Consider the following 18,104-nt stretch of genomic DNA (forward strand, 5'->3'; position numbering starts at 1 on the left):
TACTGAATACATCCTATTATTACACACTGAATTAGTCACTATATTCTGAGGATTCCCAGCAATAAATACACTTCACTCCAGATGGTTCAAATGAAGATTTTTAACAAGGAGACTACAGATCTGTGGGCAGAATTAAGGAAACAAATAGGGGTGCTGATGCAACTTAAGATACCTAAAGTAGGAAGCCAATAACATTCACTAGACACCATAGCTTTAGAAAAAAAATGGGCTGATGCAACAGAATACCAATCTAGATTTGAGAAACCCTTTTCAATACAAGAAGTCCAACAAAAGGATTTCAACACAAGCCTTACTTCAAATATATAATAACAAAGTAATTGGCTTTTGTAATAAAAAACAGTTTTTCCCCATTTGTTCTTTTGACCTTCCCTATACTGTGCCCTCCATGTAAAGTCTGCAGTATATTTTTTAGTGTTCTTTTAAATTACCAATTTTTATTTATATATTTTTATATATAGTTTTTTTAACAGATTTTGAGACAAAATTAATTTTGAGTCACATTAATAAAATATTTTCCCACTTAATAAAGGAATTCTTCCATGTTTCCTTCTGCTGTTTTCCTTCTTTCTTACTGGTATTTATTGTTTCTGTCTTTGTTTTTGCTACTTGTTGATTTTTTTAATTGTTGATGCACTGGGAATTCATCCTCATATATACAATCAAGTGAGGAATGTAACTGAATCATTTTCAACACTTTCCTCATTTTTATCTTAAAAAGGGAGTTTAGGGGCACCTGGGTGGCAAATTCAGTTAAGTGTCTGACTTCGGCTCAGGTTGTGATCTTCGGGTCATGGGATAGCCCTAAGTCAGGCTCCCTGCTCAAGAGGAAGTCTGCTTGTCCCTCTCCCTTTGCCCACCGCCACACTTGTGTGTGCGCTCTCTTTTTCTCCCTCTCTCTCTCAAATAAAAAAAATCTTTAAAAAGTGTGTGTGTGTCGGATTCTATTACTTGTACTTTGAAAAGTATAAAACACTAATGAAAGAAACTGAAGATGACACAAATGGAAAGACATCCCATGCTTATGGATTGGAGGAACAAATATTACAATGTCTATGCTACCCAAAGAATCTACACATTTAACACAATCCCTAACAAAATACCAACAGCATTTTTCACAGAATGAAAACAATCCTAAAATCTGTATGGAAACACAAAAGACCCCAAATAGCCAAAGCAATCTTGAAAATGAAAAACAAAGCTAGAAGCAACACAATTTTGGACTTTAAGCTATATTACAAAACTTTAGTAATTAAAACAGTATGGTACAAGCACAAAAAGAAACACACAGATCAGCGAAACAGAATAGAAAACCCAGAAAAATGAACCCACAACTATATGGTGAATTAATTTTCAAAAAACAGGAAGGAATATTCAATGGAAATGGGTTTTAGGAAAACTGGACAGCAACATGCAAAAGAGTGAAACTGGACCACTTTCTCACACTATACAAAAAAATAAAATCAAACTAGATGAAAGACCTAAAATGTGAGACAGGAAACCATCAAAATCCTAGAGAACACAAGCAATAACCTCTTGACATCAGCCATAGCAACTTCTTTCTAGGTATGTCTCCTAAGGTAAGGGAAACAAGAGTAAAAATAAACTAGTGGGACTTCATCAAAATAAAAAGCTTCTGCACAGAAAAGGAAACAATCAGACTAAAAGGCAACTATGGAATGGTGAAAGATATTTGCAAATGACATACCAGATAAAGAGTTAGCAACCAAAATATATACAGAACTTACAAAGCTCAATACCCCAATAAAACAAATAATCCAATTTAAAAAATGGACAACAGACATCTTCCAAAAGAAAGACATGCAGATGACCAAAAGATACATGAAAAGATTCTTAACATCATTCCTTATCAGGGAAATACAAATCAAAACTACAGTGAGATACCACCTCACACATGTCAGAATGGCTAAAACCAACAACAGAAGAAACAACAGGGGCGCCTTGGCTGGCTCAGTGGGTTAAGTGGCTGCCTTCGGCTCAGGTCATGATCCCAGGGTCCTGGGATCGAGTCCTGCATCAGGCTCCCTGCTCAGTGGAGGGCCTGCTTCTCCCTTCCTCTGCCTGTCGCTCTTCCTACTTGTGTACTCTCTCAACCTCTCTGTCAAATAAATAAATAAAATCTTAAAAAAAAAAAAAAAGAAAGAAAGAAAGAAACAACTGGTATTGGTGAGGATGTGGAGAAAGGTGAACCCTCTTGAACTGTTGGTAGGAATGCAACTGGTGTAGCCACTCTGGAAAACAGATGGAGGGTTTTCAAAAAGTTAAAAATAAAACTACCCTAAGGATCCAGGAATTACGCTATTAGGTATTTACCCAAAGAATACAAAAATGCAAATTCAAAGGGATATATGCACCCATTTGTTTACAGCACCATTTTCTACAATAGCCAAATTATGGAAACCGCCCAAGTGTCTATCAACTGATAAATGGATAAAGAAGATGTGATACTATATATTCAATGGAATAGTACTCAGCTATAAATAGGAATTAAATCTTGCCATTTGCAACAACATGGAATGGAGCCAGAGAGTATTATAATAACCAAAACAAGTCAGTCAAAGAAAGACAAATACCACATAATTTCATTCATACATGGAATTTAAGAAACAAAACAAACAAGCAAAGGGTAAAGAAAAGAGAGAGGGGGTAAACCAAAAAACAGACTCTTAACTACAGAGAACTGATGGTTATGAAGTGAGGGGGGTGTGTGTGCATGAAATAAGTGATGAGGATTAAAGGAGTACACTTAACGTGATAAGCACTGGGTGTTGTATGGAAGTGTTGAGTCACTATATTATACATCAGAAACTCGTTATTATGCTGCATATTAACTGGAATTTAAATAAAAACTTAAAAAGGGGGAGGTCTTGGGGTACCTGGGTGGCTCAGTCATTAAGCGTCTGACTTTGGCTCAGGCCATGATCCCGGGGTCCTGGAATTGAGCCCTGCATCAGGCTCCCAGTCAGTGGGAAGCCTGCTTTTCCCTCCCCCATTCCCTGTGCTTGTATTCACTCTCTTGCTTTCTCTCTCTCTCTTTCTAATAAATAAATAAAATCTTAAGAAGAAAGGGGGGGAGATCTTTTATTCCATTACCTAACTGACTATTCTTATATAAACTAAACATTTTAATTTATCTATATTGACTCTATAAGCCTAATAATTTACGTAATTATTTTACTGTTGGTCTCCTGAACCTTCTAAACATTCAGTAGTATTTTGAATTAGATATCATACTTCATTTCCTTGTCTAAATGTGTTGACTTGTATCACCAAAATAATATTAAAGAGTTGTGAGAATGGGCTACTTTGCCTCCTTTGACTTTGTGAAAATGACTCCAGCAGTTTCCCCGGAACATAATGTTGGTTTTATGATTAAAAAACTTTTTCCCTTCTTTTTTTTTTTTTTTTTTTTTTTTAATTTTACTTTCAGACTTTACACAAAAGGTGTAAGAAGGATACAAAGAATTTCTAAATTCCCATATGTAAGTATTTGTATTTGATTCATCCTTTCACTCCTCATGTATCTTTATTCTTTAATATTTCAGTGTATAATTCCCCCAACAAAAACAACTTCTTACACAACCATCCCATAATCATAAAATTATCACTGATGTAAAATACACATGTTCTAACCCACAGAACTAATTTGATTTCAGTATTTGTCTCAATAATATCTGTTGTGTCAAAAGAAAAAATCTAGTATTGCACACTGCATTGAGTTGCCATGGTTCTTCAGTCTTTAATCTAGAAAAGTTTCTGAGTAAGTCGTACTTCACAACTAACTTTTTAAGGTGTACAGAACAGTTATTTTAAAGAATATACCTCAATCTGAGCTTGCCTGATGTTTCCCCATGAATAGATTTACGCTCTGCACTTTGGGCAAGAAAACTATGGGAAAGAATGATGTTGAATTCTTGTAAGTGCACTCTGGGAAGCACATGCTACCAACTAGGTAAATAACTGGAAATATTTGCTTTCATCATTTGATTATGGTCGAATCTATATTTACATACTATAAGGTTACTCTTTTACCTGTTATAAATAAAAGACATCTTGCAAGAAGACATTCTGAAACTAGGCAAATACTGTGTTCTACCTCAAGCATTCTCCTACTAGTTTTAAAGCCCAACAACTGAATTCAAAAGTTACTTTACTTAGTACTCTTTACACTCTTCAGTTTGGATATGTTATTTATGGTATGGCATGGTAAATGGTTTTGTATATTTCATTTGCAAACAATTTAGGATTTTTCTTACAACTTTGTTTTTTGGTTTTTCTGAAAATGTGAAGCATTAAGGTAATTCCAGAAGTTAGGACTATCTCAAGGTACATTTCGGGAGCTTGGGAAGATGCAAAAGTATGAGGACCCTGAGATAACTTCATCCTACAGACATACCAAGGTTACAACTGTATATACTATAACTCACTCTGGAAAAAAACCTGAAATCTGAACAGCTATTCCAGAGCTAAAGAAATAAAGAAAAAGTCACCTTAGGAAGGGTAGGAGGGGCAGAGAGCCAATCAGAAACAAACAACAACAAAAAACAAACAAACAAAAAACATAGTGGAACTGCCCAACAAGCAAGAAAGATATCACAGAAACAGATAGATTACCTGAGGAGTGAGTGGATCAAGCCCCATACCAGGCACCATCACCACCCTGGTCCTCTACACAAGAAAGATAAGGCCCCATTAGTGTCCGGCTTTGAAAATCAACAGGGCTTAACTGCAATAAGAGCAAGAGTGCTACAGGAAATTGAGAAAATGCTCTAATGGGATAGTACACAGTATCACTCATTCTGAGAGCCAGCCCTGAGATAGCAGTTTGCAAAGCACCTGTATTGCAAAGATGACTTTTTTTTTTTTAAGATTTTATTTATTTACTTGACAGACAGACAAAGATCACAGGTAGGCGGAGAGGCAGGAGGGGGGCGGGGGGCGCTGGGCAGAGAGCCCAATGCAGGGCTTGAGCCCAAGCACCCTAAGATCATGACCTGAGCCGAAGATAGAGGCTGAACCCACTGAGCCACCCTGGTGCCCTAACAAAGACGACATGCTGACTAATTTTAGGGCATGTGCCAAAACAGCAGGAATCTGTGAACCTTCTTCAGAAGTGAAGTGCTGACAGGCACCATTTTTCTTGCTCTCCTTCAGCCTAGGTAGTTCAATGAGATGACAAAAGACAGTTCTGATGTTAGCCATCTGTCTTACTGGCACCCCTTGTCATGCCCTGGTGATCCTTTGGGGACTGGCACCTGCTGGCATCCAGCAAAGCACCTCTTGGTCAGTCACACCCAGCAGCCAACCTCAGTTGAAACCAGTGTTCCCCCAAAGTGGCTACTGCCCTGTCATACTTGACAGACAGCCCTGGCCAGGACTGGCACTCTTCCAAAGCAGCTCCTGCCCTGGGAGGGGTTAAAGAGCCACCCCACCACCACCACCACTACCGGCATAAAAGCTGCAGCTAAGTCTCTCAGCCAGCTGTGGCTGGGGGCTAACCACACCCAACAAAACAACTTCTGAAGCTGTAGCCAGAACACCAAGCCCGCCAAGTCAAGGGACATCCCTGTCCACTAGTGTGCCCACAGCAGCTAAAAATGCTTATTACAGCCAGTTGAGCTAGAGACCAGCCACACCAAAACAGCACAACCACAGCAGACGCAGCACAGTCACAACAGGAAGGCGCACACAGTCCATGTAGGGTAAACCGTGAATTTCCTAGTTTTGGTGACCTCGGGAAATTGAGTTAATAAACCCCACAGAATACCTGTACATAAGGTCACTACTTCCAAGACCAGGAGCTGTACCTGACCTACCTAATACATAGAAACAAACACACAGAATAAGACAAAATGAAGAGGCAGAAAAATGAAAAAACAAGACAACATCTCAGAAAAACAACTAGATGAAATGGTGATAAACAATCTCCCTGGTAAGGAATTCAAAATAACAATCATAAAGATTCTCACCAGACTTGAGATAAGAGTGGATGAACTCTGTGAGAACTTCAACGAAGAGAGAAAATATAAAAAAGAACCAATCAAAGCCAAAGAATATAATAACTGAAATGAAAAATACACTAGAGATTATCAACAACAGATTAGAAGATTTAGAATGGATCAGTGATCTGGAAGACATCCAAATTAGAAAATGAGAATAAATTAAGGGAACTCTGGTAGACATCAAGAGTACCAACATTCACATTATAAGTATTCCAAAAGAAAACAGAAAAAGGCAAAAAGATTATTTGAAAAATTAATGGCTGAAAACCTCCTAACCTGGAGAAGGAAATAGACATCTAGGTAGACAGAAAAGAGAGCCCATACACAACGAACCCAAAGAGATCCACAGCAAGACAAATAACTAAAATGCAAAATTTAAAGAAAATCCTAAAAGGAATAAGAGAAAAGCAATTAGTTACATACAAGAACACGCCAACAAGACCATAAACTGATTTTTCAAAAAAAAACTTCACAAGCCAAAAGAAGTTGTGTGATATAATCAAAGTGCTGAAAAGAAAAAAACCTACAACCAAGAGTATACCACCTGGTAAGATTATCATTCAAAACTGAAAGAAAGATAAAGAGTTTCCCAGATAAAAGTTTAAAGGAGTTCCTCATCACTAAATGGGCTTTAAAATTCTAGAAGAACTTTGTTAACTGGAAAAGAAAAAACTATTATTAGAAGTAAAAAAAACGGTGAAAAGATCTCACTGGTACAAGTAAAAACATGGTAAATGAAGTAGATAAACACTTATCAAGCTAATATGAGGGTTAAAAGACAAAAATACTAAAATCAATTTTACCTACAATAATTCATCAAGGAATACACAAAATACAAAGATAATAAAATATGACATCGTATATATAAAACACAGAAAGGGAGTAAAAATGTAATGCTTTTAGAATGTGTTCAAACTTAAGCAACCATCAACATAAAATAAGCAGTTATATATATAAGATATTATATATGAACATCATGATAACCACAAACCAAACCTACAACAGATATAAAAAATAAAGAGAAAGAAAAAAAGCATAATGCTAAGAAAGTCATCAAATCAAAAGGCAAGAGAGTAATAGAAGACAGGTACAAAGCAGAACTACAAAATCCTAGAGGAGAACATAGGCTGTAACCTCTTTGACATCGGCCACTTCTTTCAAAACAGGTCTCCAAAGGCAAGGAAAACAAAAGCGAAAATGAACTTTTGGGACTTAACATTAAAACAAAAAGCTTCTGCACAGCAAAGGAAACAGTCAGAAGAACAAAGAGGCAACCCACGAAATGGGAGAAGATATTTGCAAATGACACTACAAAGGGCTGGTACCAAGATCTATAAAGAACTTCTCAAACTCAACACCCAAAAACAAATAATCAAGTCAAAAAATGAGCAGAAGACATGAGCAGACACTTCTCCAAAGAAGACATACAAATGGCTAAGATGGTTCAACATCATTAGCCATCAGAGAAATTCAAATCAAAACCACACTGAGATACCACCTTACACTAGTTGGAATGGCAAAAATCAACAAGGCAGGAAACAACAAATGTTAGAGAGGATGTGGAAAAAGGGGAACCCCCTTATACTGCTGGTGGGAATGAAAGTTAGTACAGCTGCTCTGGAAAACAATAGGGAGTTTCCTCAAAAAGTTAAAAACAGAGATACCCTATGATCCAGAAACTGCACTACGGGGTATCTACCCCAAAGATATAGATGTAATGAAATGAAGGAGCACATACATGCCAGTGTTCATAGCAGCAATGTCCACAACAGCCAAACTGTGGAAGAAACCAAGATGCTTCATTAGACAAATGAATAAAGATGATGTGGTCCATACATACAATGGAATCATACATACAATGACTCAGCCATCAGAAAGGATGAATACCCACCATTTGCATCTTGACATGGATGGAACTGGAGGGGATTATGCTAAGTGAAATAAGTCACACAGAGAAAAACAATTATCATACGGTTTTACTTATACATGGAACATAAGGAGTAGCACGGAGAACATTAGGGGAAGGAAGGGAAAAAGGAAGCAGGGGAAATGAGAGGGGGTGACAAACCATGAGACACTATGGACTCTGAGAAACAGACTGAGAGTTTCAGAGGGGTAGGTGGGAGGATGGGTTAGCCCAATGATGGGTATTAAGGAGAGCACGTGGGGCGCTTGGGTGGCTCAGTCATTAAGCATCAGCCTTTGGCTCAGGTCATTATCCCAGGGTTCTGGGATCGAGCCCCACATCAGGTTCCCTGCTCTGTGGCAAGCCTGCTTCTCCATCTCCCACTCCTTCTGCTTGTGTTCCCTCTCTGGCTGTCTCTCTCTCTGTCAAATAAATGAACTCTTTTTAAAAAAAAAAAAAAAGGAAGGCACGTACTACAGGAAGTACTGGGTGTTATATGTAAATAATCATGGAACACTACATCAAAAACTAATGAAGTACTATATAATGACTAACAGAACATAATAATAAAAAAGAAAAATCTGGAAAAAAAAGAACTACAAAACAATCAGGAAACAGTTAACAAAGCAACATTAAGTACATACATATCAATAACCACACATTAAACATAAATGGACTGAAATGATCTAACCAAAAGGGCAAATGTAAACTAAAAAAAGACCCATCTACAGGGTGACTACAAGAAACTCACTTCAGACCTAAAAACACCTACACACTGGAAGTGAATAAAGAGAAAAAGATATTCTATGCAAATAGAAGATCCCCCCCCCCAAAAAAAAGCTGTGATAGCAATATTTAGATCAAACAAAACAGACTTCAAAACAAAGACTAAAACAACAAAGACAGACAATACCTAACGGTAAGGGGATAAATCCAGCAAGAAAATATAACAATTTTAAATATCTATGTACTGAACATGGGAATACCTTGATACATTAAGTAAATACTTAGAGGCATAAAAGGAGAAACTGACATTGATACAATAATAGTAGAGGACTTTAACACCTCACTTATATCACTGGATAAATCATTCAACCAGAAATTCAATAAGGAAATTCTGTCTCTGAACAGCACAATAATAGATGAGACAGACTGAACAGTTATATACAGAACACTCCATCAAAATTTAGCAGAATACAGTTTCTGAGTGCAAAATAAAAGATTCTCCAGGATAGATTACATGATAGGCCACAAAACAAGTCTCAGTAAATTTAAGAAGACTGAAATCTTATCAAGCATCTTTTCCAATCACAACACTATGAAACTTACTATCAATTATAAGGAAAAAACTTGAAAAAAACACAAACACCTACAGACATTTCTAAACATTCTATTAAACAACCAATGGGTCAAGAAAGAAATCAAAAAGTACATCAGAAAATAAACTGACATAATTGAAATTAGAAACAGAGCAGTTCAAAATATTTGGAAAAGAAAAACCAGTTGTGCTAGAGAAGTTTATAGCAACACAAACCTACCTCAAGAAACAAACAACAAAAAAGCTCAAATAATCTAAACTCACACCAAGAGGAAACAGAAAAAGAACAATTTTAAGCACAAAGTTAATAAAAAGAAAAAATAAGAACAAGAATGGAAAAAAACTTAATTACAGACCAAATAAATAATAGAAAAGATCAATAAAACTAAGTTCTGGTTCTTTGAAAAGATCAAGAAAACTGATAAACTTTTAGCCATATTCATTAAAAGAAAGAGGACTTTTTAAAAACCAGAAATGAAAGAAATTACAGCTAACATCACAGAAATACAAAAAGTAAGAGACTGCTTCAAAACACTATATACCAACAAATTGGACTACCTAAAAGCAATGGATAAATTTCTAGAAACACAAAATTTTCCAAGAATGACTTGGGAATGAAAAAGAAAATCTGGGCCAATTAGTAGTAATGAAACTGAATCAGTAATTACTAGCAACGAAAGTGAATCTAATCAAAAACTCCCCAAAAACCAAAGGCCAGAATCAGATAGCTTCACAAATGAATTCTACCAAACATTTTAAAAAGAGTTAATACCTACCCTTCCCAAATTATTCCAAAAAGTTCAGGAGGAAAATAATGTTTCTAAATTCATTCTCCAAGACCAGCATTACATACATACCAAAACCAGACAAAGAAACTAAAGAAAATTATATGCAATATCCCTGATGGATATATATGTAAAAATCCTGAACAAAATATTAGCAAACTTAATTCAATAATGTATTAAAAGGATCATTCACTATAATCAAGTGGAATTTATTCCAGGGATGCAAGTGATGGTTCAATATCTGCAAATCAATCAATGTGATAAGCCACATTAACAAAATAAAAGGTTAAAAACCTTTATGATCCTCTCAAGAAAAGCAGAAATAGGATTTGGCAAAATTCAAACTCCACTCACGAGAAAAACTCTGAAGAGAATACAGAAGAAACACTCCTCAACATAATAAAGGTCATATATAATAAATCAGTTAACATCACAATGGTAAACAGCTGAAAGCTTTTCCTTCAAGATCAGGCACAACACAAGGATGCCCACTCTCACCTTTATTCAACATAGACTGTAAATCCTAGCCACAGCAATCAGACAACAGAAAGAAGGAAAATTGTTAATTTGTTAATCCAAATTGTTAAGGATGGAGTTAAGCTGTTATTATTTGCAGATGACATGACACTATATATAGAAAACCTAAAGACTCCATCAAGAAACTATTAGAATAAATAAAATCAGTAATGTTGCAAGATACAAAATTAATATAAACAATCAGTTATGTTTGTATACACTAATAAGTAACTAGCAGAAAGAGAAATTTTTAACTGCAGCAAAAAGGATAAAATACTTAGGAATAGATCTAACCAAAGGAGGTGAAAGACCTGTACCCTGAAAACCAATAAGACACTGAGGAAAGAAACTGAAGACAACACAAACAAATGAAAAGATACAAAGATTTAATATTGTTAAAATTTCCATACAACCCAAAGCAATCCACAGATTCAATACAATCCCTATCAAAATATAAATAGCATTTTTTTAAAGATTTTATTTATTTATTTTACAGAGAGAGATCACAAGTAGGCAGAGAGGCAGGCAGAGAGAGAAAGAGAGAGAGAGAGAGGAGGAAGCAGGTTCTCCGCTGAGCAGAGAGCCCGATGCGGGACTCGATCCCAGGACCCTGAGATCATGACCTGAGCCGAAGGCAGCGGCTTAACCCACTGAGCCACCCAGGCATCCCAGCATTTTTTTTTTTTTTTACAGAACTAGAATAACCCTAAAATTCATATGGAACCATAAATGACTCCAAATAGCCAAAGCAAACTTGAGAAAGAAGAACAAAGGCAAACATCAGAATTCCTGATTTCAAACTATACTGCAAAGCAACAGTAACCAAAACAGTATAGTACTGGCACAAAAACATATACACACATCGACAGAAGAGAACAAAGAGTACAGAAATAAACATGCATATATGGTCAATCAATCTATGACAAAGGAAGTAAGAATATACAATGGTGAAAAGACAGTCTTCAATAAACCATGTTGACAAAACTGGGCAGCTACATGCAGAAGAATAAAACTGGACCACTTTCTCTGTTTAAAGATTTTTTAAAGATTTACTTAGCTGAGAGAGAGAGAGAGAGAGAAAGCTGGACTACTTTCTTTCACCATATAAAAAATAAAGTCAAAACGAATTAAAGACCTAAATGTAAGACCTAAAAACATAAAACTCGTAAAAGAAAACCTAAGCAGTAAACCCCTGAACACCAGTCTTAGTAGTACTTTTTGGGTTCTATCTCTTTGGGTAAGGGCAACAAAAGCAAAATAAACAACTGGGACTACATCAAACTAAAAAGCTTTTGCACAATGAAGCAAACCAGCAATAAAACAAAAAGGCAATGTAACAAATAGGAGAAAATATTTGCAATTATATATCTGATGAGGGATTAATGTCCAAAATATATAAAGAACTTACAAAATTTAATCCCCAAATAATCTGATTTAAAAATGGGCAGAGAACGTGAATAGACACTTTTCCCTTGAATACATAAGGAACATGAAAACATGCTCAACACTAATCACCAGGGAAATGCAAATCAGAACCACAATGAGGTATCACTTCACGCCAGCCAGAATGGCCAATATCAAAAAGATAAGCAATAACAAGTATTGGCAAGAGTGTGGAGAAAAAAGAAGCCGTATTGCACTGTGAGAATATAAACTGGTGAGCCACAAAGGAAAATACTGTGAAGGGTCCTCAAAAGATTAATAATAGAAATACCTTATGATCCAGTAATTCCACTTCTGGGTATTTACCTGAAGAAAATGAAAACACTAATTTGAAAAGATATGCACACCTATGTTTACTGCAGCATTATTTACAATAGCTAAGATATAGGAGCAACCTAAACATCAATCAATAGATGAATAGGTAAAGAGTGTGTGTGTGTGTGTGTGTGTGTGTGTGTGTGTGTGTGTGTGTGGTATATGTGTACACACACACACACAAACACAGACATGTGCACATGCACATGCTCAACAGAGTATTACTCAGCCATAAAAAAGAATGAAATCTTGCCATCGGCATGGCAAACTGATGGACATCCATATGACATGGTTAGACCTAGAGGGTATAATGCTATGTGAAACAAGTCAGACAAAGAGAAATACCCTATGTTTTCACATATAGGTGGAACCTAAGAAATAAAACAAATGAACAAAGAAAACAGAAACAGACTTGTAAATATGGAGAACTGACGGTTGCCAAAGGGGTGGAGGGAGGAATTAGGTGAAATAGGAGAAGGGGATTAAGACGTATAAACTTCTAGTTATAAAATAAATAAGTCACAGGAATGAAAAATACAGCATAGAAAATGTAGTCAATAATACTGTAATAACTTTGTATAGGTGAGAGAGAACTACATTTATCATGAGGAACATTTCATAGTGTATATAAATGTGAAACCATTATGTTATACACCTGAAATTAATATTGTATATCAACTATACTTCAATTTAAAAGAACGTATATTCAAATTAAGTGTCATCCTTTCACCCCAATTCCCTCTAGACTTTCCACCTCATTTACATACACACACTACACCCTGCAGGTAGCCAGTCAATATTCTGTTTGGTCTTTCCTGTTTCCATTTGCTCTAGAGAAGGTACATATATGTATTCCATTTTCCCCTTTCTTCCAAAGAAAGTTGCACACTGCAGACACTCTTGCACTTTGCATTTCGCCCTTAAAAATGTATCCTGAAAATCTCCCTACATCAGTCCATGGAGATCTTCCCCATTCTTTTTTACAGTGGAATTTTACAAAATTCCATTGTATACCTCCATGACAATTTACTTTATCACTCTCCCATATATGAGTATTTAAGTTGTTTCCAACATTTTGCCATAGCAAATAATATTATATTAAGTAACACTGTGCCTTTATTTTCTTAATTCTGGAGGTTTATCTCCATGGCAAATTTACAGAAGTAGGATGACTGGCTGGATAAAAACAAATGTAGTTTTGGTAGCTATTGCCAAATCTCTTTCCATCAGAGATGTATCAATTTTTATTCCAAGGAACAAAGTAACAATGTCTATTTTCTAATAGCTTAACCAACAGAGTATTGTAATTTTCAAATTTATCAATCTGATAGGTGAATCTCAGTGTAGATGTCATTTGCGCCTTTCTCTTCTTTCCTATGTTTTAAGATATGCTTACTAAATTTTCATTAGTATTTGGGTATATTTCTGGATTTTTATTATATTCTACTGATGAGAAAGACAGTGTGCTTTGCTTTCTTCGTTAATCATATTAAGATCATTCTATGACTTTTATCAAAATGTTCTAAAATCCATTTTTTCAAATGCCTCTTTAGAAACCAAGAAGATACTAGATAGGAAAATTGGCAAGGGGTGGAAACAGAGAATTCGAAGAAAAAGTAATAGGAATAGCTCTCAAGTCTCACTCAAAAGAGAAATACAAATTAAAATCATCCATATACAAAAATTAACCACAATCAACAACCTAAATATAAAGCTGTAACTATAAAACTACAGATTTTCCTTCACTTATGATGGGGTTACAACCTGATAAGCCCAACATACATAAGTTGAAAATATTAAGTCAAAAATGCACTTAATACTTCCAACCCACTGAATATCATAGCTTAGTCTAGCCTCCCTTAACTGTGCTCAGAACACTTCATTAGCCTACAGTTGGGTACAACTTTCTAATACAAAGCCTATTTTTATAATACAGTGTTGAATACCTCATGTAATTTACTGAATGCTGTACTGAAAGTGAAAAGCAGAATGATCGTAGAGGTAAAGAATGGTTGTGAGTGTATTGGTTGTTTACCACCAGTTATTACCTGACTGACTAGAAGGTGTGGCTCACTGCTTCTGCTCAGTATCAGGAGATAGCATCCTATCACCTATCTCTAAGCCCAAGAAAAGGTCAAAATACAAAATTCAAAGTACAGTTTCCATTGAATGCATGTTATTTTTGCAACATCATAGAGTTAAAAAAAATCATAAGTTGAGGGGCATCTGGGTGGCATAGTCGATTAAGCATGGGACTCTTGGGTTTCAGTTAGGGTCGTGACCTCGGTGTCATGAGATCAAGCTGCACGCTGGGCTCCATACTCAGTGTCGAGCCTGCATAAGACTGTCTATCCCTCATCTCTTTGCCCCTCTCCGCCACCTCTCTCTAAAATAAATAAATAAATCTTTAAAAATAGATTTTTAAAAAATCACAAGCTGAACCATAGTAAGTTGGGGACTGTCTTTATTTGAAAAAAAAAAAAAGGATAAATCTTCATGCTCTTTTATTTAGTAATGGATTCTTAGATTTATGAATCTAAAAGCATGAGCAAAAAATTTAAAAAAAAAGATGAAATGGACTAAATTAAAATTTAAAATGAGCACAAAAGGATATCTTTAAGAAAGTGAAAAGACAAGCTACAAAATGGGAAGAAAGTAGTTCCAAGTTATATATCTGATAAGGGCTTAGTATTCAGAATATACAGAGAACTCTTAACAATGCACAATAAAAGGAAAACTAATTTAGAAATGAACAGATGACTTGAATACACATTTCTTCACTTGATCTTAGCCAAAAGGCCGAGAAGTGACTGAATACACATTTCTTAAAAAAAGATATACAGGGGCGCCTGGGTGGCTCAGTGGGTTAAGCCGCTGCCTTCGGCTCAGGTCATGATCTCAGAGTCCTGGGATCGAGCCCCGCATCGGGCTCTCTGCTGTCTAGGGGAGCCTGCTTCCTCCTCTCTCTCTGCCTGCCTCTCTGACTGCTTGTGATCTCTCTGTCAAATAAATAAATAAAATCTTTAAAAAAAAAAAAAAAAAAAGATATACAGAAGGCCAATAGACACATGAAAATCTGTTCAAGATCACTGATAGTTGAGGAAACACAAATCAAAGCCACAACAAGATATCACTCCAAACCCACTAGGGACACTTAAAATAAAAAAATTGGAAAATAGCAAGTGTTGGCAAGGACATGGAGAAAAGGGAACCCTAGAGCACGGTTGGTGGGCACGTAAACTGGGGCAGCCACTGAGGTAAACAATATGGACAGGAGGTGAAGAAATAAGAATCCTTTTAACATTTCTTACAGGAATATAAAATGCTACAGCTGCTGTGGAAAACAATTTGATGGTTCCCTAAAAAAGGAAAATAGAATTACCATAGGATCCAGCAATTCCACTCCTATGTATTTAACCCCCAAAATCAAGAAACAAGTACTCAAACAGAATTTTTTCATAAATGTTTATAGTTGTGGAAATAATCCAAATGTCTACCAACAGATGAATAAATTCAAAAAATTGTGATCTATACCACAATGTTATTCAGCCATTAAAAGGAATGAATTATAGATACATGGCACTACCTTGATAAACCTTGAAGACATTACGGTTAAGTAAAAGAAATCAGACACAGAAGGTCAGATGTTGTAGAACTACTTTTATATAGGATGGCCAAAACAGGCAGATCTATAGGAACAGAAAGGAGATCAGAATTTGCCAAGGGCTGAAGGAGGAGAGGCGAATGGGAATGAGTAACTTAATAAATATGAGGTACACTCCTGGTCTGATGAAACGTTTTGATACCAGAGAGAAGTTGTTGCTCAACATTCAACATTGTGAACATGGTAAAAGTTGCTGAACTGTACAATTTTAAATGGTTAATTATAATAAACAAACAAATAAATAAATAAATAGGCTAATGTATGTTAAGTGAATTTCACCTCAATTAAAAAAAATCACATTGGCACATCATTTTTACATCTTTCATAAGGCTGATCCCAAAATTTGATAAAAATATTGCTGAAGAAACTAAGAAGAAACATTCTCATGTATTACTAATGGGAATAAAAATGGGTACAATTCCTATAGAAGTTAGGCAATATCTGATATAATTTTACAAACACATTTTTCTACATTCTTCCACAAAGAGCAAATAAGGTATACACAAATTAATTCATTACACTACTGTTTGTAATAGCAAAAGACTACAAATAATGCAATGGGTTTTAATAGAAGACCAGTTAAATTATTATACATACACACAAAAGAATGCTATGATGCTATATTAAAAAAGCTCCTTATACATGAGTATCTTTTGTGTAACAGTGGTGGAGAAGGAAAGAATATATATACCTACTTAAACATACAGAAATTAGATAAATAATGCCAACAGACAGATAACTGAATATACAAAGTAGTTAAACGCAGTTAACTCTATGGAGATAGATGGGAAAGCAGGAGGTGGTAAGACTTTTTGTTTCATATATTCTAAAGCTTTTTGGTCTTTTGAAAACTGGGAATGAGTTAAAAAAGGAAAAAAGAATTTTAAAAAAGGAAAAAACTTAAAGACTGCCAATTGATTTAAAATCAAATCCGAATCAAACAGAACACTTAACACAGATTACATAATACACTTAAACTACCTTATCACTCAGTTATTGCCTTTAAAACTACAAAATTAACAAAGTCACCTTCTTCCAAATAGCATAATCTCCTGCCACTCTTCACCAATCTCAATGCTCTCAGATTAAGGTTCAACCTCTATTTATGCCTAAGAGTGTACCTTGTTTTCTTGTCTTAAGGCAGTTATACATAATGTGTTAACTTGGACCTTTCTCATCCCCTTTAACTTTCTTTTTCTCAGCCTCAGTCTCACCACGGAGTTTCTTTCTCTGAGATGCACTTTCTTACAAATATTCTAACATTTACACATACACAGAGATACAAAGCCTGGGCTAAATCAGAAGTCCCTCTTTGTTATTACCATAGTGTCTTGTCTTTAGAGACACAGATACCAGACTGAGACAAGCTTGACTCTGAATCTTGAGTTTGGCACTTAAACTAACTGTATGATATCCAAAAACTTACATCAACCCTTTAATCTCAGTTTCGTGATCTATAAAAATCACAACTGCCTGATCTGACTATTAACTAATATATTAAATGAGCAAATTCTTGTAAAACACAAAGCCAAACACATATTGTCATTAAACTGTAACCAGTGTTGTTATTCTTAAGAAGGCACTATTGGTATATTTCCCTCTCTACTCCTTGTAATAAAACCTCCCTTGAAAACTACACATACTCTAATACTGCAGAGACTGTCTTGAGTATACTCTGGAAGAGTGCTTAATACAGGATAGGTGTTCTGTAAATATTTGATAAACTACTTGTGTCAATACTGTGAGTGACAAACAGAAGTAAAAAAGCCTTCAAGCTATCAACTGTATTAGTGATCTTAAGATCACTGTACTTTCTGTGCTGAAAAGCAAAGAATGCTAATTTACCAGCTGATTTCCCCCATGTAACACATTATAATCTGTTAAGATTTATCTATTCCTGAGAAGAAAAATATCTATCAATATGATAAAAATAAAATTACATTTTATTTTTTAAAAAACTGTCTACAGATTCCCAATGGATGAATAACTTAAGAAACCTGATTCTGGTACTTATGTTACTTAAAGCAAATTATTAAGCTTCAAGTACTTCATCTATACATTGAGGACCAAAATATTAACAAGGATATAAAGTAATGAATATTAGCAGCTAGCAAAA

The 18,104-nt window shown here is 35.4% G+C and overlaps 1 protein-coding gene across 1 annotated transcript in view; it reads right to left on the reverse strand.

Annotated features, from left to right (window-relative positions):
• Window positions 1–18,104, reverse strand: part of LOC111154994 (stromal antigen 1) — a 432,305-nt gene that overhangs the window by 201,296 nt on the left and 212,905 nt on the right. The window lies entirely within an intron of this gene.

Source organism: Enhydra lutris, unplaced genomic scaffold, assembly GCF_002288905.1.
Source record: "Enhydra lutris kenyoni isolate GAN:26980312 unplaced genomic scaffold, ASM228890v2 scaffoldscaffold39, whole genome shotgun sequence".
NCBI classification, from domain to species: Eukaryota; Metazoa; Chordata; class Mammalia; order Carnivora; family Mustelidae; genus Enhydra; species Enhydra lutris.